Below are 27,255 nucleotides of genomic sequence, written 5' to 3'. Positions count from 1 at the left end.
GTTTGTGGGCCTTTCTGTCTGAAGTTTAGTCTTCAACAAGTGAAATGCCTGCTCAATTGGGTTAAGATCAGGTGACTGACTTGGCCATTCAAGAATTTTCCACTTCTTTGCTTTAATAAACTCCTGGGTTGCTTTGGCTGTATGTTTTGGGTCATTGTCCATCTGTATCATGAAACACTGCCCAATCAATTTGACGTCATTTAGCTGGATTTGAGCAGACAGTATGTCTCTGAACACCTCAGAATTCATTCGGCTCCTTCTGTCCTGTGTCACATCATCAATAAACACTAGTGTCCCGGTGTCACTGGCAGCCATGCACACCCAAGCCATCACACTGCCTCCACCGTGTTTTACAGACGATGTGCTATGCTTTGGATAATGAGCTGTTCCACGCCTTCTCCATACTTTTTTCTTGCCATCATTCTGGTAGAGGTTGATCTTGGTTTCATCTGTCCAAAGAATGTTTTTCCAGAACTGTGCTGGCTTTTTTAGATGTTTTTTAGCAAAGTCCAATCTAGCCTTTCTATTCTTGAGGCTTATGAGCTGCTTGCACCTTGCAGTGCACCCTCTGTATTTACTTTCATGCAGTCTTCTCTTTATGGTAGACTTGGATATCGATATGCCTACCCCCTGGAGAGTGTTGTTCACTTGGTTGGCTGTTGTGAAGGGGTTTCTCTTCACCATGGAAATGATTCTGCGATCATCCACCACTGTTGTCTTCTGTGGACGTCCAGGTCTTTTTGCGTTGTTGAGTTCACCAGTGCTTGCTTTCTTTCTCAGGATGTACCAAACTGTAGATTTTGCCACTCGTAATATTGTAGCAATTTCTCAGATGGGTTTTTTTCTGTTTTCGCAGCTTAAGGATGGCTTCTTTCACCTGCATGGAGAGCTCCTTTGACTGTATGTTGTCTGTTCACAGCAAAATCTTCCACATGCAAGCACCACACCTCAAATCAACTCCAGGCCTTTTATCTGCTTAATTGATAATGACATAACGACGGACTTGCCCACACCTGCCCATGAAATAGCCTTTGAGTCAATTGTCCAATTACTTTTGAGCCCCTGAAATGAAGGGATTGTGTTCAAAAAATGCTTTAGTTGCCTCACATTTTTATTCAATCATTTTGTTCACCCCACTGAATTAAAGCTGAAAGTTTGCACTTCAACTGCATCGGAGTTGTTTCATTTAAAATTCATTGTGGTAATGTACAGAACCAAAATTAGAAAAAAGTTGTCTCTGTCCAAATATTTATGGACCTAACTGTAGACATCAATCTAGTCAGTCTAGTGGCATCACACATGTCACACTTTCCAAGAAATTTTGCTTTGAGCTGACAATGTGTAACTGAGACGACCACACTGGAGAACAGAAGCGCACAATACATAGAATCTTAAGGCAGATGAGCACCATAACAGCAGAAGACCACATCAGGTTTGACTCCTGTCAGCCAAGAACAAAAAGCTGAGGTTGCAGGGGTCACAGGCTCAGCAAGAGTGGACAGCTGAAGACCAGAAAAAGATGGCAGGGTCAGAATTTGATGCCGACAGCATGAATCCATGTACCCAACCTGCCTGCTGGTGGTGGTGCTGTAATGCTGTGGGAAATGCTTTCTTGGCACACTTTGTTCCTGGTAATACTAATCAAGCATCCCTTGAATCCCATTTGAGTTTTTTTGCTTTCCATTTGCACCCCTTCATGGTCACAAGTTACCCATTTTTTAATAGCTACTTCCAGCATGATAATGCACCGTGTCACAAAGCAAAGGTCATCTTCAACTGGTTACATGAACATGACAGTGGCTTCAGTGTTCTTCAGTGGCCTTCCCAGTCACCAGATCTAAATCCAACAGAACACCTTTGGGATGTGATAGAACAGAAGATTCGTAGCATGAATGTGCAACTGACAAGTCTACAGAATCGACGTGATGCAGTCATGTCAACATGGGCCAGAATCTCAAAGGAAAGTTTCCGACACTGCAGTGGGCTGGCGCCCTGCCCGGGGTTTGTTTCCTGCCTTGTGCCCTGTGTTGGCTGGGATGGGCTCCAGCAGATTCCCGTGACCCTGTAGTTAGGATATAGCGGGTTGGATAATGAATGGATGGATGGAAGTTTCCAACATCTTGTGGAATCCAGGTCACTACAAATTGAGGCTACCGTGAGAACATAAGGATGTCCTACCCAGTAGTAGCATAGTGGTCTAAGAATTTGCTCACTGAGTGTATATGTGAATGCTATTGATACGTAGTCAGGAACAGGCCAAGTTCAAAACTGAAGGTCAAACGTATCTAAAAGATTTAAATCACTAACCTTAACTCAAAGAACCTACAACCAGGGTTAATCTCTAAAGACAATAATCAAACGTATTTGTTCCTAAGACAGAGATTCAACTGCAGCCTCTGATATTCCAGATACATTCACATAGACCTCTAAATGGTCAGTCTGGTGACATCACACAAGTCACGCATTCCAAGGAATTCTGGATACAATCGTCTTAGAAAGACCCAACACATTTGCTCTGAAATGACGGCGCCCATAACAAAACAAAAATGGTGTTGCAGCATAACCCTAACTATTTTCAGCTTTTTCAAAATGCTTTCAGACAAGAAACAATGCAATTATTAAAAAAATCTTTAAATAGGTGCAAATGTTGCTTTGTTTCATTCAGGGAAACCTAACCAAAAAATAACCAATTCCTGTTGTTCATTAAACCCGTTCTTTAATTCCATGGCTTGCTGCTGCTCTTATTGTGCCATAGCAGACATTTCCAAAATTGTTGATTTTCTCTTATTCTTTGATTTTCTGTTGAAATGTTTTGTGGACCTGATCAGATCAGCATTCCTGAGACCTTCATCTTTCTTTATTTTCTGATATTATTGCTGGTCATGTTTCGGCTCATTTTGTACGTCTTTATTGTTTGGCTGATAATTAAGGAAAAAGAAACAATTAAGGGGTCAGAGTCTTCAAGAGCAAGTCAGTTAAAATGAATTCAAAAGGAGTTAATTAGCAGCAAAAACAGCTCACTGATTAAAGAAAGGGTTAGAATGAAAACCTGCAGCCACTGCGGCCTTCCAGGACTGGAGTTTGAGACCCCTGCTATAAAGCATACTCTTATCTGTAAATATGGGAACAGCATGGTGGTACTGAGACTACTGCTGCTGTTTCCCATTTCGAGGAGACTCGGATCAAATCGCTGCCATTCCGTTGACTGTGTGGAGGCTGCACGTTCTGCTGGTGTTTTTGTGGGGTTTTCCTTTAGGTGCTCACATGCAGTTGATGCTTATTGGTGACTGGTCCTCTATGAATGAGTGTGTCTGTACCTTCCAGTGGATTGTAAGTCATGCTTGGTGCTGTCAGGATAGGCTACAGCTCCCTGTATGCCCTGAATTGGGTTCAAAGAAGGTTCAAGAAATGGCTACACAGCCCTATAGAGCACCTGATTAAAGGTTTGCATTGCCACTGAGTCTCCATACAGGCCACTGCAGCATGTCACTGAGAAGGCACTGTACCCTGTCCTTGATGAAAACCTCCGTCAGGTGCCATTAATGTCATCTCTCTCATTACCTGCACAATGCCAGAGGCTGCAATGCCAAGTGTACCGCTGGCACAGACCGGTATGACATAACAGCGAGGCGATAGTCACTTGAAAACAAAGCCAGTGACTGTCCGGACTCTCCACACACCCCTGAGTTTGTGCGATTACGTTCTAACGGGTGTTCTGTTTTTATTTTATTTTTATTTTTTTTTTAGCTGTCCTCCAGGGAGCCCATAACAACACTGCGGAATTAATAGGATGGAAAAGAATAAAGTAAAAATTAAAAAGGGAAGCTGCCACCTGCACCCCTCCGCTTCCACAGGCGGCACGTCTGCCGAGCTGTTAAACAGGCCATCCTACAGGTCGTCTCAGCAGATCAGAACTTGATGAGAAACGAACACATCATCTCCAGTAAATGAGGGAATGAATAAATAAATAATCATAAGCGCGTGCGGCAGCCGAGGCGGAGCGGGAAAGATGGCGGCGTGCTGAAATCAGAGCCCTTCGGCCCCACCGAGCCCGATGCCGTGCCTATTGTGGTGAGCCAGCAGGGTGCCCTAAATATAGTGTGAAATATCAGCAGCGGCTAGACGACACACGGCTTTCTCATTAGGCCTAAGTGCAAATTACAAGTCTAATGTGATTTCTGGAATATGCAAAACGTTGGAGAGATCGGCCCTCCCGTTGGCTTCCTTCTGGTGAAATCTCTGAGGGGATCAGCCGAGTGCCGAGGCCTGGCCGGGGAAGACCCACCATTTAGCTTTGTCTTGTTTCCACCCGCTGATTTCAGTTTGCCGCCTCCAGATGCTTTCTAAATTTTTTGGAGCCTAGTCCCTCGCCACCTCTGCCGCCCAGCATGACGTCTTAAATCAGATGGCATGCCAGGCAATCCCAACTGCTTGCTTCACGATTCACCTGACGACCAACTGTTGCTCATAATGAGCTGTCAAGCTCTTGAGCTAACTGATATTTTATCTGTTTGTTCATTTTTTTTCACATTTGATACCCCCAAGAGAAGTCCATCAGGTGAGTTTTAGCTATCCCGTGCCCACTGCTCTGTCACTGGTCGACATGGCCGTAGAAGAACTGCCCGTTGTGCTGAGCAGCACGTGATGGTGGAAATGTGAAGGAAAACCTTGGCTCTATCAAAATGGAGTATCTGGGAAAAATAACATAAGAACGTTTCGTGCAAAGAAGAAGGGCTGGGAGTTTATAGGCCTGAACTGGACTGTTCTTGGAAAGCCGCGAACCCCCCCCCCCGGTTAATTTAAGTGCCTGTGCTAAACCCGCTGTTATGATGTTGGAACAGAAGGCCAACAGAAACACAACTCTGTCAAACTCACATCGCTCCTCTGTCTGTTGCAAGCTAATTCTTGTATTCCTATGCTATGAAGTACCATGCTGGCTCCTTTATGAATTACTTTTACCCACAAGTCTCCACCTCTCACCTGGTGCCCTCTCTCGGGTCAGAGTGGCATACACTGTCCCTGTCCAAATCTTTTTCATACCTGGTATTTAATGCTGCACACCTGGAAGGAACGTCCGCATTACAAGGCTAACATTCAAACCATGCGTGGTTTTATATATCAAAGTCAATGATCCATAAGAAGACATTGAAGATGACGTTCCAGCGCCCAGACTAAGAAAATTAATACGAGGTGGGGTCAAGCCAAAGTTAGAAAATGGGATTTATCAGAAAATGGAATGAACCATAACAAAACTGATCATGTCATTTCTCAATGTGGTATCTACCCTTCCCCATGCACTTGTGCCACCTGCCTGGAGGTGCCAGCAGAATAAAAAGTTTTGTCTCGTCCTCCTAACCACTCGTGCACCGCTTTACTGTTGAGCACCACATGGCGAGCGAGGGGTACTGCAGTCACCAGTGTAGGTTACTGTGACTTGCTGGAGACCAATGTGAGGCCTGCTATTTGATCCAAGCGGTGGGGACTGCTGTCTCAAGGAGTCCTTTTGCTGCAAGACAATGCCCGCCTGCCATCCCACACACTGCTAGGAACACCAAGGCTCATCTGGAAAATCTGAAGTTTGAGGTATTGCCACATCCCCCTTATTCACCAGATTTGACACCATGTGATTTCCACCTTTTTCGACCACTAAAAAAACATCTGGGTGGTTGTTGATTCAAGGCAGATGACGATGTGAAGAAAGTGGTGCACGAGTGGTTGGGAGGACAAGACAAAACCTTTTATTCTGCTGGCACCTCCAGGCAGGTGGCACAAGTGCATGGAGAAGGGTGGAGACCACATTGAGAAATGATATGATCTGTTTTGTGAAGGTTCGCTCCATTTTCTGATGAATCCCATTTTCTAACTTTGGCTTGACCCCACCTCGTATTAATTTCCTAAGTCTGGGCTCTGGAACATCATCTTCAATGTCTTCTTGTGGATCGTTGAATTTGAAATATAAACCACGCATGGTTTGAATGTTAGTCTTGTAATGCGGAGATTCCTTCCAGGTGTGCAGCATTAAATACCAGATAGGCAAGAGATTCAGATGGGGACATCTGACCTGAGAGAGGGCACCAGGTGAGAGGTGGAGACTTGTGGGTAAAAGTAATTCATAAAGGAGCCAGCATGGTACTTCATAGCATAGCAATACGAGAATTAGCTTGCAACAGACAGAGGAGCGATGTGAGTTTGACAGATTTGTGTTTCTGTTGGCCTTCTGTTCTAACATCATAACAGTGGGTGTAGCACAGGCACTTAAATTAACGGGGGGCTTTCCAAGATCAGTCCAGTTCAGGCCTATAAACTCCCAGCCCTTCTTCTTTGCACCAAATGTTCTTATGTTATTTTTCCCAAATACTCCATTTTGATAGAGCCGAGGCTTTCCTTCACATTTCCACCATCACTTGCTGATGGCTTGGCTCCCCCTCGTATTAATTTCCTAAGTCTGGAAGCTGTAACGTCATCTTCAATGTTTTATAATGGATCATTGACTTTGAAACTTAAAACCGCGCATTGTTTGAATGTTAGTCTTGTAATGTGGACGTTCCTTCCAGGTGTGTAGCATTAAATCCCATTTTCTAATTTTAGCTTGACTCCCCATCAGAAGCGGTGTGTGTCAGCATCCACATGGAATTATGGGTTGACACTTGAGGTGGATGTCAAGGTAGATTTCAAAAAGAGCCCCCTGTAGTGAAGGAGTGAGGTTCGATGGAAGAAAGAGACTGTAAGTTTGAAGAAATGCTGAAAGACAGAAAGACAGGGAGTAATCATTACGGCCATCCAGGATCAGAGCTGGAAGTAGTGGTGTGGAAGTAAAGACGGTATCATCTGCATCGGCACTCTGTGGTCAGAGTCTTAGACCTGTCTTACGTGGCCTTATTGCAAGAAAGTTCTTCAAATAATGATGACAAGGTCTCCTCACGGACCACCAGTGGTCTATAGATGACACTTTGAGAATCGCTCTTTTACAGTAGCCTCACAGACCACCAGAGAGCAGTAAGTCAAATTCCCACTTCCCATCTTTTCAGCTCTTTCATATTTGCCTCAAAAGTTCTAGTCCTCCCGCCTCACATCTGACCTTGCTGAGCTGGATTGGCTTCACTGTCCATCTGGGCGTCTGTGTCACTGGCACCGCCACTTCTGTGAGGATGTCCCAGAGTGGCATAACTTACCTGGCAGTGTCTCTCATGATCTGCTTCTTTCACCTCTAAAAATTATTTGAGGTTTGTGAGGCTAAGAAAATCAAGTAATTATACTCATCCTTTGCCATATTTTGTTTTTAACATTAATTAAAAATAACTGATGTTCTACCATGCAGCTGTCTTTTTTTTTCTTATGGACGCCACCATGTTGGGGACAGGTTGCTAAGATACATGGATGCTAGGACTGCTGGCTTACGGATGACGTCCTTAGCGCAATGTTTTAAAAAGTTGGCGCCATACATACCTAATTACCCAGGAATTTAATTCATAAAATAAAAACACACTTTGTATAATTTCTTATTGATAGTTTACAATGTTTTTTTCTGCCCTCTGATTACAATTGCTGTCTCAGGTTTCCTGGCTCTGGTTACGTGTACCATTTTAAGCACAACACTCATTGCTCTTTTCTCTGACCACATTTCTGGCTGCACATCCCAAGCTGGGTTATTTACAACGGCAAATCAATAATTATCCTCACTTTTATGGTAAGTTTATGAATTTAGAGACTTATACTGTGCATATACATATGTATTGTCACCCCCAATGTACTTGGGAGGCAGGCTAAGGGCTTAACCGAGGGCAGAAAACGAGGCCAGAGACTAACGAAGTGCACTAACCTTTCTTCTCCCTCTTCTGCAAGTCATCTGAACAGAAACTCACATAAAGCTCCTCCAGTTCTCACATTTCCTTCCTAGCCACCCCTTCTTCTGACCTCACTTCCGGCTTGAACCCTCATGGTCCCACTATCCAATGAAAAAAGACCTCCTACCAACGAAAATGTCGGATTATGATCACATGATTTGAATGCTGCAACTACGTGATTTAAACGGCAGGTGTTGTTGATTCGTGATTCAAGCAATATTGTGTACGTGAAGCTCAGGAAAAATGAAATCTAGAGATCGTCAATTATGGGGGCGACATCGTTTTCTCAGTTTGCCAAAAAACTTGAAAGATGTGACATACGAGGCTTTCCCATAGTTGGTGAGAGGTGGTGACAGGACATTATTGGCCCTTTCTTGTTCTTTCCCAGCTTCCTCCCAATCTTTGAAACTGACCCCCTCATTGGCTACCATTCAGGTAAGTAAAATAAGCTAAAATAACTATTTTTCTTTTTATTTACTTTTGGAATATTTTAAATATTGCTACCTAACATTTTAACAATTTTCAGAATAAAATGAAACAGGTACGTTACTATTATTACCTAGTAGTTTAATTTTCAAAGGGCTGCACATTCATGAATATGGATAAATAATTAAATCAGTTCAGAATTCCTTTAAACTAAGTGAAATGAAACACCTGCACACAGGAGAAAAGGTCTGGGACGGCCAGCCACTCGTATACTTGAGTAAGGCTGCAAAAAGTGAAGATTGGTAGTACAGTAGTGTACAGATCGAGTCCAAAACAGAACTGAATTCACAGAAGGAGGTTGTCTGGCTTTAGGGGCAGGTCAGCGGAAGTGACGTCATTGAGGCCAGGACAGGAAGTGACATCATCAGGCCCGGAACAGGAAGTGACATCATCGGAGCTGGAAATGAAAGTGCCGGAACTGGAGTTGATGTCATTGGGGCCAGAACAGGAAGTGACATCATCTGAGCCAGACCTGAAAGTGTTGTTACTGGGCTCGGAACCGGAAGTGACGTCATCAGGCCCAGGCAGAATTGTGAACAGTGAAAATAATAAACAGTGAAAGGTTTATTGCACCCTGCCACCCCTTGACCTGGCATGGAATTACCTTTTTTTGGTCCTGCTAGCTGCCTCCCATTTCAAGTGTGTGACAATGACCAAAGTACAAACAAACTGTTTGTATCAAAGGGTAAAAGAGCTGTGACCGGTGGACAGAATGTCACAAGCCGCTGGGAATGTTGCAGCACCACAGGGGTATCCCACGTTTAATAAACGGTACAAGCAAAAACCATGCATGGTGGCACTAAAACGATAAAAGCGAGCATAATAAACCAACAAATGAAGGTTTTGCCAGGCTAGGGGGCGCAGGTAAGTTATTGGACCTGGCTCCAAGATCTGTTCCAAAGTCAGATGCCATCCTCTAAGGACCATCCGAACCCCAACTTGAAAAGGTGGGCCAGTTCTGGGCACTGTGGCCTGGTTAGTTGCTCTCACTGGGTGGCTTCTCAGACCTGTAGGTTGAAAAGGAGAGACAGTTAGCACAAGCTCCCCCTCTCACCCCGGAATGGCACCATTTACTTCAGCAGAGCCAGGAAGGTGATCCCCAGGCACACATGTGTGACACAACAATAACTCTTGATTCTATGACAAAAGAATTTCATTAAAGGGTTGCATGATTTGCTTGCAGGCAGCACGGTGGCGCAGTGGTAGCGCTGCTGCCTTGCAGTTAGGAGACCTGGGTTCGCTTCCCATGTCGTCCCTGCGTGGAGTTTGCATGTTCTCCCCGTGTCTGCGTGGGTTTCCTCCAGGTGCTCCGGTTTCCTCCCACAGTCCAAAGACATGCAGGTTAGGTGGATTGGCGATTCTAAATTGACCCTAGTGTGTGCTTGGTGTGTGGGTGTGTTTGTGTGTGTCCTGCGGTGGGTTGGCACCCTGCCCGGGACTGGTTCCTGCCTTGTGCCCTGTGTTGGCTGGGATTGGCTCCAGCAGACCCCCGTGACCCTGTGTTCGGATTCAGCGGGTTGGATAATGGATGGATGGATGGATGATTTTCTTGCAACATTTTCAGCTTCATCTTGGGCAGCGAAAATTCTAGAACTGGTCCTGCCAGTGTAACACCCAAATCCTTCCCTTCCTTCACCCATACAATTGGAAAAGACACATGACACTTACTTGTTTGACAAACTTATTATAAATTTACAAATTTATTAAAATTTACTAGTTTGAAAAATTATGCTGAAAATGGAAGCGGTAGACTTGACATCACTGTAATGTCGATAGAATGCAGTCAGCAGAAATGCATTCATGTGCACTACGTGGTGTAAGTCAGTAAGCACGTTATGGTTATGCAAGTATAGCTTGGGCATAAATGCCAGTGTGCCCTGTCTATATAAGGCATAAACTCATGCCTATGTGGTGGGCTCTGGCCACACTAGCTGGGTTTATATATGTAGTGCACACATATGGCTGAGACTCCCTAAATGATATGTAATAATGGAGTTGGAACTGAGATGAGCAAGGAGCGCAGCAAAGGCCCATCACGCTCTGAGCAAATGGCATGGACATCTCTGCAGGCTGATTTGTGTTTTCTATTAAACACTGGTGTTTTGCTTATTATGGCTTCAGAGAGTGGTGACGCATGGCGTGTTGGATGGATATGCATGTGAGAATTTCAACATACTCTTTACACGTGATATTACTGCTCTCTGCTATTAATCTGGTGAGTATAAAGAGTGCTGTCAGTGGGCTCGTATTTTAGAAAATGAGCACCCGAGTGACTCATTAAAGGCACCACATCCCTGTGTGTAGACAGCACTTGGGTTAACATAATAGTTTAAATGGACGTCACTGAGCGAGGTGTTATGTACAGTCAGGTGTGGATTTTGGGGTCTCTGCAGTCTCAGCGAAGGCATTTCATAGTGGAGATAAATATCTCTCTCATCGTATCTGCTTTATGGGTTTTTATATATATATATATTGTGGCATGCGGCTGGGGGTGGTACCCAGCCGGGACGCCCAGGAGGACTGGAGGAGGGCTTACGCCTCCTCCAGACCACGAGGGGGCGACCGCCCTGGTTGCTGTGGGGACCACGGGTAAAGAGTTTAGAAGCTCAGCCCTGTAGGGGCCCGTGGTCACCGCCAGGGGGCGCTCCAATGCCTATGGAGCCCTGGACCTCAGCACTTCCACCACACAAGGAAGTACTGGGGGGAAGAGGATCGGGGACACCCGGAGTGCTTCCGGGTATGCAGCCGGCACTTCCACCACACTGGGGAGTGCCTAGCGGAAGATTGTCGGGAGGCACCTGGAATACATCCGGGTGGCTATAAAAGGGGCCGCCTCCCTCCATTCGAGGCCTGGAGTCGGGTGAGGAGCAGGACAGAGCTTGGTGGAGAGGAGTGGAGGTGGTGAAGAAGGCAGAGTGAAAGAGGCCTGGACTTTGGGGGAGTCTTGAGGGTTTGTGGTGCACTTAGTATTATAAATTGTGATTGTAAAATAAACGTGTGGTGGTGCTTAAAAACATGTCTGCCTGTCTGTGTCCGGGGCTCGTTCCACAAAATATATACAATATATATATATACATATATCTATTATATATATGCACGTCATGCCCTACTTACAATTTCTCAGAGACACTTTAACGTCCCGCAAGACAAGGAAGTGAGGCACAAGGACAGCTGCTGTACCGCGCAGTGCAACAAGCAGATCAACAAGCAGATCAACAAGCAGATCAACAAGCAAGGCAGCAGCAGCAGCAAGCCTGCAGCTGATTGGTCCACATCTCCTTAGCATGCGTTCAGCCCACCCCCCTCACCCCCCTCACAACGCAAGTGGCAGAGATGCAGAGTGGCTAGGGTGAGGCGTGCCTCCAGGGAGAGAGGGTGTTGGGGGGTGGGCTAGCAAAGCGAGTAGGAGGCAAACCCTGTATATATACAGTATATATATATATATATATATATATATATATATATATATATATATATATATATATATATATATATATATTGTGGAGTGATACGCCTTGACACATCAAAAAGGTTTGGGGCAGCCACCCTTATACTTGAATAAAGGCTGCAACAAGTGAAAATTGAAGGTACAGAATTGTACAGTTTGAGTCCACAATAGAATTGATTCACAGAAGGAAGCTGGCTGGGTTTTAAGGCAAGGCAGGGAAAGTGATGTGATCAGGTCCGAAACTGGAATGTGATGTCTGAGGTTTCAGGCACAATTTCCTGTGTTTGGTCTGCAGAAATAAAAGAGAAAGAGTTACTGCACCTGGCCACCCCCTGGCCTGGCGTGGAATTACCTTTGCTTGGAGGAGAAGGAGAAGAAAAAGAAGGTGACGGACAAACAGAGAGCTTATGAGGTTTGAAGAAACTGAAAGGAGGAGGAGAAGAAGAAGAAGAAAATGAAGGATGGACAGAGAGCTTATGAGGTTTGAAGAGACTGAAAGGAGGAGGAGAAGGAGAAGAAGAAGATGAAGGACAGACAGAGAGCTTACGAGGTCTGAAGAGACTGGAAGGAGGAGGAGAGGAAGAAGGTGATGGACAGACAGAGAGCTTATGAGGTTTGAAGAGATTGGAAGGAGGAGGAGGAGGAAAACAAGAAGGTGACGTATAGACAGAGAGCTTAAGAGGTCTCAAGACACTGGAAGGAGGAGGAGGAGAAGAAGATGAAGGATGGACAGAGAGCTTATGAGGTTTGAAGAGACTGGAAGGAGGAGGAGGAGAAGAAGATGAAGGGCAAACAGAGAGCTTATGAGGTTTGAAGAGATTGGAAGGAGGAGGAGGAGGAGAAGAAGATGAAGGACAGACAGAGAGCTTATGAGGTCTGAAGAGACTGGAAAGAGGAGGAGGAAAAGAACAAGATGATAAAGGACAGACAGAGAGCTTATGAGGTCTGAAGAGACTGGAGAGAGGAGGAGGAAGAGAAGAAGAAGATGAAGGACAGACAGAGAGCTTATGAGGTCTGAAGAGACTGGAAAGAGAAGGAGGAAGAGAAGAAGAAGGTGACGGACAGACAGAGAGCTCTCTTGCACTCCTCGGCGTGACTCTGCCTTTTCCTCATAAGCACACGTAAAGCCTCGGAGGAGAAGTGGAAATTCTGTGTTGCACATCTCCAGCGATGGCCTCAGCTGTGGCTGCTCTGAAACCTCTGAGCGCTGCTCGGCTGGTTGCTAAGTAACCTAAAATAGCATCGGTAATCAGCAGAGGTGAAGCCGCCGCTTACCTTGAGCGCTGACTGCAGGTCTGAGTGCCAACAATTGGATTACAATTAGGGAGGCAGCGCCGTGTTTCCAAACAGAGCGAGGGGCCAGTGCAGCTGGAGGACGCCTATCCAGTGAGCGGGACACATTTTCTGTAATCAAGTGCAACTCTGACATTACCGAGCTGTCACGTGGGTGGCCCAAGCGATTACAGCAAATGACTGCTGCTCTGTAATGAAGCCATTTGTCGGGCTCCGTAATGGGGCTGTTAGCAGGCTGCTTTGTATGACGCACATCTGAGAAAGCAAGCAAAAGTGGGCTCCTGATGGCCACTCTCACTCTGCTTGGGGCCTTTTGGTAGAATGGCATCTGCCACCTGCTGTCACAGGACAGGCAATGCTAGGATTTGCAGTGAGGATTCGGCTTCAAGGCCTTTTTGACACACTCTGTCATTGTTCACTCGAGCTTTACAGCTGAGGCTTCACATTGTCTTGTCATGCGGGGGGGCCCCTGAGTTCTTGGGGCCCCATCTGTTGGAATGGTGACACTGTTGACAGTGACTTAACTACAGCTCCAGACTGTAAGAGTCCAACCTTCAGCATCCTCCTAGGACATAGAAACACATTGCAAGGCCTTCCCTGTCTCTTTCCTCAGCTGTTACGGGTGTCCCATCAGGTATTTTGCTCATCTTCTTTATCTTTCTGCTCTGAGGTTCTTGTCATATGTGTGTGTCGAGAGCCATCACCACATTACATCACAGTTGGCTTTACATACTCCAGTCTTGCTTCCTTTGGCTGCGTACCCCATGTAAATCTGAAAGCTTTGCACTTCTTTTCACCTCTTCGAAGTTCTTTTCATACGAAGATTCAAGTGTATGCCAAAGACACGCATCTTGTCTGTCACTTTCTGAGAGTGACATTTGAAATGCCAGTCTCTGACACCTCATTGTCTGGTTTATTGAGCTGTTCAGTTCACACTGCTTTACTTAACCCCACATGTGTCTCGTAAGTTATTAGGTAGCACAATATGAATTGCTTAGGAAACAAGTACAAATTTAACCGTAGATGATATCACATAGGGGCAGCACGTTGGCGCAGTGGTAGTGCTGTGGCCTCGCAGTAAGGAGACCTGGGTTTGCTTCCCGGGTCCTCCCTGCGTGGAGTTTGCATGTTCTCCCCGTGTCTGCGTGGGTTTCCTCCCACAGTCCAAAGACATGCAGGTTAGGTGGATTGGAGATTCTAAATTGTCCCTAGTGTGTGCTTGGTGTGTATGTGTGCTCTGCGGTGGGCTGGCGCCCTGCCCGGGATTTGTTCTTGCCTTACGCCCTGTGTTGGCTGGGATTGGCTCCAGCACATCCCCGTGACCCTGTGTTAGGATATAGCAGGTTGGAGAATGACTGACTGACTGATATCACATAATATGATTTGGATTTGTTTAGAGTTCTGGACCCCTCTACCCAACGATTCCTGTGATCCTCCATCAGAGATGACTTTACCTTAGGCAGGCAAAACCACTTGGCAGGTGGGCCGTGGCACCAAGTGCCACATTTTTGTACCAAAAAGAGAAACAGAACAGGTGAGGGTTAGTAACAAATTATAACTATCATGTTACTTAGTTGGTGGGTTGGCACCCTGCCCGGGATTGGTTCCTGCCTTGTGCCCAGTGTTGGCTGGGATTGGCTCCAGCAGACCCCCGTGACCCTGTGTTCGGATTCAGCGGGTTGGAAAATGGATGGATGGATGTTACTTAGTGCTAATGAATACCAACAACAGAGATGCAGTCTGCACAGTTGATCAGCAGCTCTAGTCAGGGTATGCGAAACTGAACTAGTGAGTCTTCAGCTGGGATTTGAAAGCTGAGACCGATGAGGCATCTCTTATAGTAGCAGGCAGAGCATTCCACAGATTAGGGGGGTCCTGTAACTAAAAGCTCGACCTCCCACTGTTAATTCATTTGTTTTGTTTTGTTAATTCTTGGAATAATAAGCAGACCGGCATCCTGAGATCTTAACCCAAAAGGTGTATATACATGAAAGGCCAGTTTGCTGGCCTGCCCATCTACCATCATTACCCAGCAGACCACTATACCAGCCAGTGCTGTATTATTGTCTACGTTGTGTGCAACACTAATGTCACTTGGTTATTCCAATCCAATCGCTTTCGTTTTTGCATAAGGCGAAAGTGAAAATGTTAAATTGGTAAATTCGGAGTGGTTTTGATCGCTTTATCATGCCAAAACATAAAAATCAGTCAAGCGAAGCAAAAAAGGCAGTAGGTAGTACTGCAGTGGGTGGCAAGAAGTGGCAAACTGAGCAGTCAGCTGCTCCAAAACCTAGTAAAATGGGTACTAGATACGAAACATGGCCAAAAGGGCAGCGATTTACAGTTGAACAAGCCAAACCGTTGCTGTTAGAATCTGACCCAGAGGATATTTTAGCTAGAGACTACACTGACAATGATTTTGAAAGTGAAATCAGTGATGTTGAGGATTTAGATAATGACTTACCCGCTGGGCACAACACTCCTGATGGTGGTCCTGTATAGCAACAGAAATTGTTTTGAGGGAACTCATTCAAAGGTTCGGTTCTGGCGATAGGTCATCAAAATGAGGCTGCATTGATGGTCCTTGTGATAAAAAGTGTGCACCTTGTCACAGGAGGCTGGGGGTGGTACCCAGCCGGGACGCCCAGGAGGACTGGAAGAGGGCTTACGCCTCCCCCAGACCACGTGGGGGTGACCACCCTGGTGGCTTTGGGGACCACGGGAACAGAGCTTAGAAGCTCAACCCTATAGGGGCCCGTGGTCACCGCCAGGGGGCGCCCCAATGCCCATGGAGCCCTGGCCCCCTGGCGGGTGTGGCGGAAGTGCTGGGGGGAAGAAGACCAGGGACACCCGGGAGCGATTCCGGGTGTGCAGCCGGTACTTCCGCCACACTGGGGAATACCGGTGGAGGCGAATCGGGAGGCACCTGGAGCACGTCCGGGTGTGTTTAAATGGGGCCTCCTCCCTCCATTCGATGGCTGGAGTCGGGTGGAAGAAGGATGGAGCTCGGAGGCGGTGAAGAAAGGCATTGTAGTGAAGAGGCCCGGACTTTGGGGTGATTGGTGCTGCGGCACTGGGTTTGTGCGTATTACATAATTGTAAGTAATTGTAAATAAACGTGTGTGGGTTGAAATCAATCATGTCTACCTGTCTGTGTCCAGGCTGTTCCCCCCAACCTTTATCTTAGAAAGAGTGTACTGAGACTCAAAATATGATTTTATAACAATGTAAAATGTCACCTTGAAGTAAAGTTTTACTTTTCAAGTTCAAAGTATGGCGTTTCAAAAACCATTGAAAATTATTGGAGAGCCCAGGGTTGTGGGTGGGAAAAGGTGGGAAGGTCGGGGTTCAAAGGGTTAATGTACGTTCTGGTTTGTAAGTCACGATAAGTTCAGGCAAGTAAGCCGGACCTCGGCCATTTCAGGCCTGGAGACCCCTGTTCAGTCTGTTTTTTCTCGGTGCCATCTCTCAGCAGTGCACCAGTTGGGGTCTTTATCCTTTGGTTTGCATTGCAACTGCAGGTCTCCGGATTGTTTGTGTAATCATCCGCAGACCCCAGTGAACTGTAAATGAGCACGGCGGTGGAAATGTACAACTTGACATTAAACCTTTTTTTTTTTTTTTTATTGCCTTAATGGTTACGGAAAAATCCCCAGTCAGCAATTACACACAGCTGGAACCCTTTGTAAGGGCAGACACATTGCTTTTGTGTTTCCTGTGCTATAAAGCAATGTCAGGAGCAAACGGCAGCAGTCAAGGTGCTTGTTTTCATTTGTGTGAAGTGATGGCCTTTCCCACTCTTAATTAGGCCAGCTTCTGGCTGCCTGCCCTTTAACGCTCCCATAGCTCGCTCCCCGGCCCCACGCCTGGAGACGTCTGCCCTTGGACCCTTTGTTCTGCACGGTCCAGCACTACAGCCATATTTGGTGTGGAAAGGTGACTCAGTCACACCATCGATGGGTTCAGGAACTCAAGCAGAGTGCCCTAACATAGCAGCATGGAGTTTATGGCCCGGTCACTCAGCAACTGTGTGCCCTTAATGAAGTCACCTCTCCAACTAACCGTTCATTAATGGAGATGTGAAAGCGAGAGCCTCAGTTAAAACCCTCAGACTTTAAGTCCTTTGGCTTTGGGAAATCTGACAGGTTTGCACTTCTCTCAGCCCTGTGAAACACGGTCACACTTTATGTTATCCTTCCAAAGATCTGAGCCCAGATCTGAGACTTTCTTCTTTGTTGTCACCTTCTGAAAGTGACATTTGCAACTGCCACATCTGCACTGCTATACTTAACCCATCATGATTTCTTTAACATATTAGATCGCACAATGTGAACTACTTTTTAACAAACGTTATAATACTAGGGATGGTTATGAAAGGCGCTATATAAAACATTACTTGTTCTGCTCTGCTGTTTATTCTTTCCTTATTGTCATTTGACGACGCTCTGTTGAAAGTTTGAGTGGCAGTTTAGGTGATCTGTGTGGTCTTATTTGGCAGACCAGTCTGGATGGCTACATTTGCAACTGCCACCTCTGACACGTCATTACCTTCTTTAATGGGTTGTTCAGTTTGCACTGCTATACTTAACCCATCATGATTTCTTTAACATATTAGATCGCACAATGTGAACTACTTTTTAACAAACGTTATAATACTAGGGATGGTTATGAAAGGCACTATATAAAACATTACTTGTTCTGCTTTGCTGTTTGTTCTTTCCTTATTGGCATTAGAAGATGCTCTGTTGAAAGTTTGAGTGGCAGTTTAGGTGATCTGTATGGTCTTATTTGGCAGACCAGTCTGGATGGCTACATTTGCAACTGCCACCTCTGACATGTCATTACCTTGTTTAATGGGTTGTTCAGTTTGCAGTGCTATACGTAACCCACCATGATTTCTTACGTATTAGATCGCACAATGTGAACTACTTTTTAACAAACTCTATAATAACAGAGATGGTTATAAAAGGCGCTATAAGAAACAGTACTTGTTCTGCTCTGCTGTTTGTTCTTTCCTTATTGGCATTAGAAGATGCTCTGTTGAAAGTTTAAGTGGCAGTTTAGGTGATCTGTGTGGTCCTGTTTGGCAGACCAGTCTGGATGTTCACTGTTACTGTCACTTTGTGATAGTGTATGTCAACCAGTGGGTCACAACACAAAAGTGGCTCTGAATTTTGCTTATAATGGCTGACAATTCTGCTCAAATCTCAAAGGGAGGCACTGTGGCCGCGCCACTCTGAACAAAGGGTCCAAGGGCAGACGTCTCCTGTGTCGGGCCGTGGAGTGAGCAATGGGAGTGACATTTGCAACTGGCACCTCTGACACGTCATTACCTTCTTTAATAGGCAGTTCAGTTTGCACTGCTATACGTAACCCACCGTGATTTCTTTAACGTATTAGATTGCACAATGTGAGCTGCTTCTTAACAAACGTTATAATACTAGAGATGATTATGAAAGGTGCTATATAAACCCTTACTTGTTCTGCTCTGCTGTTTGATCTTACCTTATTGGCATTATTGCTCTTTTGAAAATCATCTTTACAAACAAACTGGCAGTTTATGTGATCTGTGTGGTGGACCAGTCCCAGTCTGGATGCTCACTGGTCAGTTGACATTCATTGACACGACCCAAAAGTGGCTCATGAAGCTGTGAGCTGAATTTTGTTCATAATGGCTGACAATTCTGCTCAAATCCCAAAGGAAGGAGCCGATGGCCATGCCACACAGAACAAAGGGTCCAAGGGCAACATTTGACATTTGCAACTGCCACCTCTGACACGTCATTACCTTCTTTAATGGGCTGCTCGGTTTGCACTGCTATACTTAACTCACAGTGATTTCTTTAACATATTAGACTGCAGAATGCAAATTGCTTTATAACCCACTCTATGATAGCAGAGATGGTTATGAAAGGCGCTATATGAAACGTTATTTGTTCTGCTCTGCTGTTTGTTCTTTCCTTATTGGCATTAGAAGATGCTCTGTGGATGGTCGTCTTTCATACAGACTGGCAGTTTATGTCATCTGTTTGATTCTATTAGGTGGATGCCAACTGTTATTGTCACTCTATGAAGACTGTATATCAGCCAGTGGGCCATGACTTGAAAGGGGGTCACAGGTTTGCTGGTGGTGGGTGGTGAGTTGGTTTTGTTTATAATGGCTGAAGATCCTACTCGAACCACAAAAGGGGCCGTGGCCCACCACACACTATGACGCTCGCACTCAAATCACCAAGGGTGAGCTCCTATTCCCCACAGTGTGACAATTATTCTCAAATTACCAAGGAGGACCCCAACCCCCCCAAACACACACTGATGACTGCACTTGATGCACCAAGGCAGCCCTCCCCACATTCTGACAACAGGGCACGAATCACCGAGGGGTACCATGATGTGTCGTGAAAAAGCTAACATGGGAAAAGTGGGCCACTATGCCTAAAACGTTTAGAAACACTGCTGTATGACACTCTGGGCCCAAGCTTTCCCTTCTTCAGGACTATCCTACGCTGACCAACTGATTTAGAATTTTAGAAATGAAGCTCCGGGTCAATTTGTTTTAATTTAATTCAAAATTTGATTTAACAATATGTTATTATTTTCTATGTGGCCCTGAGCTACAGCCATATTTGGTGTGGAAATGGGACTCAGTCCTGCCATTAAGATAATTAGGAGCCAAAGCAGAGTCCCGATCACTGAGCAACTGCGTTAGCTCTTCATTTAAGGAAATGTGAAATCAATTGTTAAGGCTTTTAAATGTCTCACTTAAACCCTCAAACGTTGCCTCCTTTGGCTCTGAAACGCACATAAATCTGGGAGGTTTGCACTCCTCTCAGCTCAGGGTAGGCCGTTCCAAGATCGATCCCACTTCCACTCTGTCACCTTCCACGAGTCTCGTTTCTAACTGCAATCTCTGACACGTCATTGCCTTCCATAAGGTGCTGTTCAGTTTACACTGCCGTACTTAACCCCATCGTGGTTCCTTTAACTTATCTGAAAGCACAATGTCAATTGCTTTTTAACCCACTCTACAATAACTCAAATTAGAACATTAGAATGATCTGGACAAAAACAGGCCATTCAGCCCAACAAAGCTCGCCAATCCTGTCTACTTAATACTTTCAAAAAAACATCAAGTCAAGTTCTGAAAAACCCTAAAGTCCTACTGTCTACCACACTACTTGGTAGATTATTCCATTTGTGGTTCTCTGTGTGAAGAAAAATTTCCTAATGTTTGTGTGAAATTTACCTTCAATAAGTTTCCAACCGTGTCCCCGTGTTCTTGATGAAGTCATTTTAAAGTCACCGTCTCAATCCACTGGACTAATTCCCTTCATAATTTTAAACACTTCACTCAGGTCTCCTCTTAATCTTCTTTTGTTTAAACTGTAAAGGCTCAGCTCTTTTAATCTTTCCTCATAATTCATCTCCTGTAGTCCTGTGATCAGCCTTGTCGCTCTTCTTTGGACCTTTTCTAGTGCTGCTATGTCCTTTTTGTAGCCTGAAGACCAAAACTGCACACAGTACTCCTTATGAGGCCTCGCCAGTGTGTTATAAAGCTCGAGCAGAACCTCCTTGGCCTTGTACTCCACACATCAAGGCGCTATATGACCTGACATTCTGTTAGCCTTCTTAATGACCCCTGAACACTGTCTGGAATTTGATAGTATAGAGTCTACTACAATTGCTAAATCGTTTTAATTTGTACTTTTAATTTTCAGACCTCCCATTTTGTATTCAAGCCTCACATTTTTACTTCTTACATGTTAATTCTTTACATTTACTGACATTAAACTTCATTGTCCACAAATCTGCCCAAGCCTGTATCCTGTCCCCAGTCCTTCTGTAATGATATAACGGATTCCAGATTATCTGCTAATCCACCTATCTTGGTATCATCTGCAGATTTAATCATTTTATTACTTATATTCCTATCTAAATCATTTATACATATAAAAAAACTAATGCTCTACTGTTAACAATACATTTTTCTAAAAAAGTTTGCAACTAACTTAACATACTCCAGATTGCGTTTAACTGAAAAAAAGTGAAGTTATTTTTCCAAAATATACTCACTATGTGTACTTTATATAGGTGATAGTATAAATTTTGGTGATTCATTCTGTGATCAGTCCAGTTTGAATGTCCACTGCTTGTTTTTAGGTGTTCTTGCAGTTCTCAGCAGTCTAACAAACACATCCTCCACACTTCCAGTAAACTGATATTTATCAAATTACTTTAAAATAGTGCGACAAGAAAGAATTCTTCCTGACCAAGAAATGTTCAACTTAATACACAGTCCTCTGTGTGCCTCACTTGCAGATTTCGATTCAACTAGCCATGCCCCGCGGCTCTGCCCACGTATTAGTGACACAGGACAATGAGAAGGGCCCTGCCCGGCTACCTACTCCTAACGTCACGCTTCCCCCTCCCCTTGGCCCGCAGCCTCTGTCTCGGATTACCGCAAATATATCGCTACCAAGAACAGATATATACTTCACAAGACGCGATGCATGCTGCAGAGGACGCTCCTGCTATGCAAGCGTTGTACTGTTTATACTTGCGCGTGTACTTTACGTAAATCTGCAGGAATCCACCAGGTGGCAGTGCGAGATATCATCATGGGGAGAACAGGTTCGGCTTCGCTGTGTTGTGATTTGCCAAGAACACCCATTAAACTCCGATGATACCTTACTGCAATATTTCTGAAAAGGATGTTTAATGATTAAATCCATCAGTCCAGGGATTTGTCCATTTCAGCTAGTATTGGGCACGAGGCTGAAACAATCCCTGGATGAGGCATCAGCTCATCGCAAGGTGAATACAAGCACTCACATACACGCTGGCGTCATTTTAGTGTAACCAAATCTGCATATTTTTGGAAGGAAACCGAAGCACACTGTGGAAACCCAGCAGGAAAACATGTAAACTCCAGGCAGGGAATATCAGCGACGTGACTCCCTGCAAGACAGCAGCGCTAACGCTCCACCACCATGTCACCCCCTTGTGTGTAATTAACAGTATTCATTATTTAAACGATATCGGTAAAATGTAACATACAGTACATACTTCAATGCATTTCATCATGAAAGTGATATCAAGTATAAATCTGAGGATTCTAAATGTGCAGAGAGTTAGAATATCATACATTTAATGTGCTCAGTGTGGCGATCTATTGCTGTTTGCCACTGCTGTCAGTAACGGAGGAAGCCCCAGAAAAAAAAGACGGCACAGAAGACGGTATGTGAGACTTTTAAAATGTATCATGTCATTACGATCGGGAATATGCAACGCTTGAATATAAAAGCACCACGAATGCATCTGTATGTTGGCATTTTGCTCACCACTTCGAACCATTCATCAAACATCGAAGCGCGCACACCGATCTCGTAGGATCCGCAAAGGGGCTTTCTGTCACATGTAGATAGTAAACAGAGACTCTGACGTCACATTCCAACTTTTAGCACACTGCGCCCCCCGGCTTTTTGCTGGTACTGCAACTCACGCACACGTCGCGTTAATTTCTGAGGACCTGCTCAGAGGACGCATCAAATGAGCGCTGGGAACGCGTGGCAGCCATGATGCGGCCGCTTACGCATTCTGAGCGTGAAGTATAAATGAGCCCTTCGAGTGCGATAAGAGAAGTCGCAAAATAAACCAGAATGATCAAGCAAATTCTAAAAAAAAACTTGATCTAAATCTGTTAAGTAGTTCTCTCATTCACTAGCTAAGCAGAGGTAAGGAACACCCCGAGGCTGGCAGATGAGCAAGGAGGACCCCATCTCCCACCCCTCGGCCCACAGCCTCTCTTGGATTCGCGCTAATAAATCGGTACCGCAAGCGAACTATGATTCTTAGCCCAATGAGAGAAGTCGCAAAATCAATCGGAATGTTCAAGTAAATTATAGAAAAAAAAACGATCTAAATCCGTTAACTAGTTCTCTTGTGAAAAGCAGACAGACTGTGGCGGACGGCCTGGGACGCCCCTTTGTCACTGGATCTGGGGGAGCAGCCATGGGAACCAGGCTACGTCCCTCAGAACCTTTGTTGGCAGCCCCCCTGGGTTGCGTCGGGGCCACTTTCGTGGAACACCAGAGCTCATCGTGGTTGGGCTCCGTGGCCTGTCTGGGCGGAAGCACAGCCACACCCGGAAGTGCAGCCAGAAGTAGGTCAACGAGCACCCGCAGCACTTCCGGGGGGGCTATAAGAGGAGCCTGCAGCCACTACTCAGGGCACCAGAGTCGGGAGGAGGAGGAGGACGAAGCTGCCCTGGGAGGAGTGGAAAGAAGAGTGTGATTTGGGTTGATTTTTCTTTGTATTTTAGGACTGTGTTGTGCCTATGGGGTTCATGGGGAAGACGTGCCCCACAGGTGAAGAAGAAAAATAAATCTTTTTGTTTATTTTACACATGCCTCCGTTGTCAGTCTGTGTCGAGTTGGCGCCAACCAAGCACCAATATCACAAGATATACAGACAGACATTGGATTTTATATATAGAGAGATGTAGGCCATAACAGTGAGGAGCCCACCAGTTGTCTATGGCCACTAAAACTTCACTTAGCGTAAAACGCTGCCAGGATGCTATAGATACCCTCACTCTAATGACTCACCCCGCATAAAAACCCCAACAACCGTCAAATCTTTGTGCCACACGTGTTATATTTTCATTTGGACATTACAAACTTGCACCTCACAAGCGTGTCGGTCATTTCCTCCTCTCTGCCTCTTTCTTTATTTGCTGTCAGTCTTTTCCATTTGATTGCTTCACTGGTTGTGAGACGGAAGCTCAGAATGCTTTTTAAATTTTAGTGCCACAGAAACGACAGCTCTCCGTGATGCATCAACGGCATTGTTTCACACGGTATGATAAATAGCGGACGGCTTATCCTTCAGTCCAAAATTGGCACTTGGACAAACTCAAAACTCTTTGAGGGCTGAATATTTTTTTCTGAAAAGCACACAAAGCAATGGATTCATGCATAAATCAACATAAATTGTTGTCTGCGTGCTGTGGCCACCAGTTCGCCGTCTCTCGTGGCACAATGGCTGGCAGGAATGGGCAAGGCAGACTGGCTGGCAGGCTGTCTTAGCGTTGCGGGATATGGGGGGTGGCAGCGCAGTGCAATCTGGTTTGCACCTCTTGTTATTGTAAGTGGTGGTCCTCCCAGTCGAGCATTGCTGTAAGCGCATCAGCTACACAAACGTGTTCAGCACCACAATCAGCTAATGCCAGTACCTCAATTTCGTTTTCAATCTTGAGTCTGACAAGTAAGAGTTCAATTCCGTGATAACATGCAAAACGTCGTCTACGGAGTATTTTGCTTTCTGCATTCTCTTCGATCTCTTGCCAGATGTCGATGCCATTTTTGCCACTGTTGGCTCTTCACTACTCAAGTGAGTGCAGGGAATCTCAGACAAACCAACAAGGGTAACATTCCTTCTGGCCAAGAGAGTTGAACTAAAATGTAGCAGCAGGTTGTATCCCAGTCTACAGCTGATTACCGCCCTCAACACCTCCTGTTGACAAAAGTCGACATCCGCCCTGAAAGAGTTCATTTGACCACACAAATCATGTGGCAACTCATCACAGACATGCCCGTAACCCACAGTTTATGATGGAAATGTGAAACCAGTAGCCCCATACTTGGATGACAGCATGGAGCAGCACTTCCTCCAGAAAGAGCTTTGTCTTGATCTCCAGGATGTGGCGCGTTCAGAAACATGTGTTATGGCAGTCATTCAGATTCATTTTCTCCCTCATCAGACAACACTAAATACCCCAGAATGACAAAGCGAAAACAGAATTTTGGAAATTACAAGAAAAAAAATCTGAAACACCCCATTGTCACAAACTTTCGGACCCTTTTACTCAGCACTTTAGTTAAAGAGCCTTTGAGGTTTTCTCGGAGTTGACACGCTAAATTGCACACCTGCATCTGGGGATTTCCTGCCATCCTTTCTCTGCAGATCCTCTCAGGGTCTCACAGGTTGGTGGAGGCCATCTATGGACGGCTGTCATTAGGTGACTCCAGAGATGTTTGATTGGGCTCAAGTCGGGGGTCCAGCTGGGCCACTCAAGTACCTCCCCAAAGTTGTCAATAGGCCACTCTTATAGGAAAGTGCACCTTTAGGTTATTTCTGCTCAGCTTTCCCTCAACCCCAACCCCACAGAATGGTGCTGCCAAATCCATGCTTCACTACTGGAATGGTACTGTGAAGGTGGCGGGCACCGTCTGGTTTCTCCTGGATGTCACATTTAGAATTGAGGCAAAACAGTTCAATTTTGTCTTGTCTGTTGCACTTATCCACACCTTAAACACATCGTTTTCTGCATATCAGTTGTCTGTCTTGCAGCACCAGTCCCTTGGCTAAGTGTTTTGGCCTCAGCCCTGGCTTGTAATTGTAATTGCTTTCAATAAAGTTAAATCACACTCCAGAAGAAGCCATTCTCTGATACGAGAAAAACTTTTTTTTTCTACAACCTGATCCCGTATCATTTCATCCATCAGTTCTTCAAACCCACAAGTAGCAACCACTTCTTGTAAAGCTGCAGCGTTTTCCTTGATAGACTCACCAGCCCTTTGACAGAACTTGTAACGTTCAGCAACAATATTAACTTTTGGCACAAAACAGTTTTTGAGTACTGTTTTGTCTTATTCTGCTTTCCCCTTTTGTATTATTAATTTGTAGCCTTTGTCAGAATATCTCAAATCTCAGAGACTTACCACTGTTTATAACGTATTATAGTATATAACTTCTCCCCACCTTCCCTTCTACTTCTCCCTTATAACCTCAGGCAATTAGGTGTAGTAAAAGACAAGCAGGAGTTAAGTTACACCTTAAATAATGTATTATTGATAATATTCATAAATAATGACAATAAGCGAAGTATGTTTGAGTATTGGCATCCATACAACCTGATAAATGCTGATGTGTAGTTTCAGGCGGTGCACAGACTTGTTAGTTACTTAAAATGTCTCTAGTTAAGGCATCATTTGTGGTCAGCTTTCTTCAGAACAGGCCGCATGCCTGTCTCAATATGGCTGCCGAGCTGTGCTCTTCGTTGTGTTGTCCTTTTCAGTTCATGGTGTGAGATGGTCTTTCATCAGTTTGGTAATAATAATAATAATAATAATAATAATAAGTTTTATTTATGTAGCACCTTTCATACACTCAAGGACACTTTACAATTCAATACACACATTAACAAGACAGTAGACATTACATACACGAAAAAGAATAATACTTATTGAAAAGATGTGTTTTTAACAGGAGTTTGAAATGAATAATGGATTTTTCCTCGCGAAGGCTGAGAGGGAGAGAATTCCAAATTTTAGGGGCTATCACACTGAAAGCTCTGCCACCCATAGTTACTAACCTGTGTTTAGGTACAGTGAGTAAGTTAGCGTCCAATGATCGTAATGCACGGGCAGGAGTGTAAGGAAGCAGCAGCTCCGACAGATAATGAGGGGCTAAACCATGAAGGGCTTTAAAGGTGAGAAGGATAATTTTATATATTTTATATATTTCTTGAAGAAATTGGTAACCAGTGCAAATCATAGAGGACAGGAGTGATGTGAGCAGATAATTTTAGTGTGTGTAAGTAAACGAGCAGCAGAATTCTGAACATACTGTAATCTATTGATATATTTAGTCTGGAGGCCATAAAACAAAGCACTGCAATAGACCAGACGGGTAGTGATGAAAGTGTGAATGAGTGTCTCAGTGTCTTTCACACTGAGGAAAGAATGCAGATGAGCAATGCTGCGAAGATGAGAAAAGGCCGTCTGTACTATTGAACTAATGTGTGGTTGAAAAATAAGAAGCTAATCAAAGATGACTCACAAATTACGAACTGATGCTGAGGGTTGAACCAGGATCCTATCAATGTCCATTTTTAGCCCATGAAGGGTAGAGAGGACAGATTTGGTACCAACTAATAGACTTCTGTTTTATCAGGATTGAGTTGTAATAAATTATCTGTCATCCAATGATTGATTTCCCGAATGCAGTCAGTCAGTTCAACAGGTGAAGATGTTGCAGTTGCATCAATGCTTACATAAAGTTGTGTGTCATCGCAATAGCAGTGGAAGCTCAGACCAAACCGACGAATAATCTCACCTAATGGGAGCATAGAGATGTTGAAGAGTATTGGACCGAGAACTGACCCTTGAGGGATACCTTGTG

The sequence above is a fragment of the Erpetoichthys calabaricus genome, chromosome 3 (genome assembly GCF_900747795.2).
Source record: "Erpetoichthys calabaricus chromosome 3, fErpCal1.3, whole genome shotgun sequence".
Lineage (NCBI taxonomy): Eukaryota > Metazoa > Chordata > Cladistia > Polypteriformes > Polypteridae > Erpetoichthys > Erpetoichthys calabaricus.
This window is presented reverse-complemented; position numbering follows the sequence as displayed.